Source organism: Diadema antillarum, unplaced genomic scaffold (genome assembly GCF_040938485.1).
Source record: "Diadema antillarum isolate AM-2024a unplaced genomic scaffold, OU_Dant_1.0 scf00000170, whole genome shotgun sequence".
NCBI lineage: Eukaryota > Metazoa > Echinodermata > Echinoidea > Diadematoida > Diadematidae > Diadema > Diadema antillarum.
In genome coordinates this window covers 1,371,020-1,375,125 of record NW_027271059.1, presented here as the reverse complement: position 1 = coordinate 1,375,125, position 4,106 = coordinate 1,371,020, and the positions used below count along the sequence as shown (strand labels likewise).

The window sequence follows — 4,106 nt, the reverse complement described above, 5'->3', positions numbered from 1 at the left end:
TTATACTGTTGTACGCATATGACTCACAAGCTGTAGTAGTCTCCTCATCCAGCGGTTCCAACACAAAAAATTAAAAAAATCATAACTTTTGCATCGATTGTCCAATTTTCCTCAAACTTTCACTGATGTGTTCTACTAATATTGTTGCATTTTCTCAATCCTTTTGTTTATGAAGGTGAACTTGTCCTTTAAACATGCCATATCAGTTCCCTAATATCTCCCTGTTATTTAGTAGCTAATCACTTTGTCTAAAAAAGGGTGACCTCTCTGTTTAGTTGAAATATCAAAAAGATGAAACAATACTTTTGTACAAAGGAAGTAAGGGCTGAAGGAGTCCTACTCACTACATTCGGTGATTCCTTCTGGATGAAATATTTCTCTATGTCACTCTTTCCAGTGGCACCTTTTGCCAGCTCGAATGTCTACATATAAAAACATGTGAAAAACAACATTGATAATGCAAGGCTTTCTTGCGACTCACTGCAGCTATTCTGATTACTTACACTGAATTCATTTCTTTTTATCATGATTCTGGCTAGAAGTCTCATGGACACTGTCCACAACCACAGACAATGCTGGTTTCCATTAAGTAGGAGAAACTTTTCTTTTCGAAACCTCAAACATTTTTATGGCAAAATTCATATTCAAAACGTTTAGTCCACAATCTGATGCTCTAGAAATGTCACATGTCATATCTCATTGGACACAATTCTTTATTTCTCTTGTTTTTTATATACCTGCATAGCTTGATATACACAACAAAACAAACAGTATGATATTTCTTTCGAACCTGTTAGCTTAAAAAGGTTGATGTTATTCAGAGATCTGTGTGCAGTGTCTTATGCACTACATATTACATGAAAACTTGTAATAGTATACATGTATACCACCATGCACTTCCCATAAATCTGTAACTGTGTACACTATCTTTGTGTAATGACAGTTAAGGTTTTCTATTGTGAAGTTTAAGGTCATAGTTGCCAAATGTTGGCCAACTATCATTATAACATGAATATATGACCCCCCCCCCCCATGCTCATTAATGAACTGCAGTGTACACAATGTGATATCCACACTTCACAATTTCAGAGTCTTTTCTACATTGTAAGGGTAAGAATATCAATATCTTTGCCCTCGATTCAACTAAAAGACAGTCATGCTTTTTTACAAGACCAAAATTTAAATTACAGGAAATTCAAGCATACAGAAGTATATGATGTCTACTACTGGTACCTCTGCTTTGCTCTTAGATCTCGTGAAGTTCCAGGGAAGCACACAGACAGCCAGTAAGCCAGAAATATCACATGCAGCAACACAATGCAGCCAATTAGAGTATGCCAGGTCCTGCAAAGAACAATGCCAACTGCAATTAGCCATTTCAATAAAAGTACTGTAGTCTAGAGACTACTGTTAAATACAAGTCCTGTAGTCTACTGTACTATCTGTGATACTGAAGTCTTCTAGGGGAGACAAAGCTGACCCCTCTGTACATTCACTTGTTTCTCAGATAGTCTGATACCCCTTTCATACCAGACGCTGTACAGTGGATGATGTCCGGAGGTCGTCCACTGTTCACCCTAGACCACTGTTGGTATGAAAGGTAGCCCGAAAAAGACACCCGGGTGAACAGTGGATGTGATGCGTATTAGACCGTCTAGCACGAACAGTGGACGAACAGTGAATGAACACTGGATGTCGTTCCAGCATGAAAGGTCTCCGCAGCTCACCGAGCGCGCTAGAGTGCACTACAGACTAGCCTCTGGTATGAAACGGTGCTCTGCCCGCACCTCGTGTTTACTTAACGAATCACACCCCAGACGTCCGTCTAGAGTGCGCTCGGGTGACGTCTGGAGAAGTTTGGTATGAAAGGGGTATAAACTGCAGCCCCTTCTTGCCATCTCCACGCAATGACTCTGTGGAACCTCTACATCATGTAGAAATAGAAGTGCTACACCACATAGGGCCATGATGCTGAATGTTTTTTGCTGTATAGATGGTGGGAGGGTGGACACTGCGGTATATAAAACAAATCTACTGAGAGAAGCCTCCACCAAAATATTCAGATATGCCTTAATGGAGCCTGCAGGATGGTCTTCTCTTTGACTGTAAACAGTCCTGAGGTGTGCAATGGTCTCTACGATGGATACAGCAAGGGTGAAAGAAGATAAGATGTAAAAACAGAAAGAACAGAATAAATGTAGACAAGAATATTGTTGACTGCTTTCAAATGGCTGGCTGTAGGCTGGTTTTTTCATGCAGGTACGTTCCATCTAGTATAGCCATGTTTGTTAATGTAAGCCATTATATTTAAAAGAACATTGTATATGCCCATATCAGGGCAATTACCCCCTGAGGGTAATTACCCCCCCCCCCCCCCCCCCCCCCCCCCCCCCCCCCCCCCCCCCCCCCCCCCCCCCCGCCAGATACTGGTCAGTGGTAAGGTTTAGAGTGAAGATTAGGGTTAGGGTTAGGTTTAGGGTGAGAGTTTGGGTTTGGGTTAGGATTAGGTTCAGGGTTAGAGTCAGGGGAAGGGTCAGGGGTAATTGCCCAGGGTGTAATTGCCCTAGACTCATATATGCCATATATTTAGCGAGTCAAATTTTTTTGTCTTTTCATCAGGAATTCTTGACAATTTTGCAAGTGGTTAAATTGGCAAAATGTGGAGTACAGCACTGAACAGAGAAATGTATGCATGCACGTCGCATTCATGTTGGGATCACAGTTACTGTATAAGTGGATATTTTTGTATGAATAATTATTCATGCCCGGTGAGGTAAGGTGAGTTTTGCATGTTTTTAATTCCACGGATTCAAGACATTAACTACTGGATTATATGGCAGCCAAACATATTCACGTGCTTTTACTTTAGTGCTAGTTTCTGGTTGTGCAAAAATTTCCATTGTAACAATAATATTTTCGCATGTTGTTAAATTCAAGTACAACACCTGACTTGTGAAATTCATGAAAATAAATACCTAACAAAACATATGTCATATACAGCATATGGCAGACATAAAACAAATCTTATTTTCAATGGTTCTACTTCCCTACCACCCATGATTGCATCCTACTAGTCTATATGGCTGTGAAGAAAAATAATGTATCTTTCTCTCTGACTGGTAGGAGGCAGGTAATCATGAGATCACAACACACAGTGAGCTGTGAGTTGGCTCAGTCGGTAGCATGTCTGCCTCACGATCACGCGGCCCGGATTCAAACCCGAGTCTGGACTGTGCAATGTTGTGTGTAAGCATACCGTCCCCTCTAGCAAGAGGCAAAACACTCTGTCCCTTGGATAGGACATAAAATGGAGGTCCCGTGTATGAGACAGTAACAACTCATGCACATAAAAGATCCCGCTTCATTCATTCATCGCAAAGAGCAGGATATTTAACCCGGTGAAGTGGTCCCACCTCACATCCAACTGGACCCCCTGGAAGACCAGCTTATGATAGCTGAATATGGGTTATCTAGCCATCTTCTCAGATGGAAAATGAATAAACAAACAAACAAACAGTGTATGAATTTCTTAAGCTAGGATATTATTGATGTCAAGATGAAACTAGCTATATCCTCTTCTAAATCCCTTTTGTCTGGGGCTTCTTCTCAGCCTCTACTCTTCACTTTGTCACTTTTCTATCCCAGGAATCATCAATTGTCATAAAATCTTCTTTTGATCACAAAAAAACACTCCAAATAGAAGATGGTGTCCCAACACTTGTGACATCCATACTATATAGATATCTCAGATCCGTCGGGTAATGCCAAAGTGCACTCACCATAATCCAGATATTGAAGGACCCTATCCCACTACTGGGGCGGAGGCTACAGGCATCTTGGAAATTTCTGTAAAAATGAATGTGAGAGACAATATGACTCAAATGATACAAAATTTATGTCTCACTTCTGTTACTGGCACAGACATCACTATTCATGGCATTAAGTCTGTCTATTCTTTTTGAGTTCAGCTACAAACAGTCAATGACTACTGAACAACAGTGTGCTTATACTTCATGAAATGATTAATAAGTATTGTAAGATTTGATACCATGGCAGGAAGTTAGGGTAGCAGCATATATTATAATAACAATAATAACGAGACATGA

General features: G+C 40.5%; 1 long non-coding RNA gene across 1 annotated transcript; it reads right to left on the bottom strand.

Moving 5' to 3' along the window:
- Window positions 1-367: 367 nt before the first annotated feature.
- Window positions 368-3,846, bottom strand: LOC139722719 (uncharacterized). Its single transcript, XR_011710298.1, has 3 exons — window positions 3,780-3,846; window positions 1,234-1,344; window positions 368-422 (listed from the first exon to the last, which is right to left on the bottom strand). It is a non-coding gene; the product is annotated as an uncharacterized lncRNA (long non-coding RNA).
- Window positions 3,847-4,106: the final 260 nt, after the last annotated feature.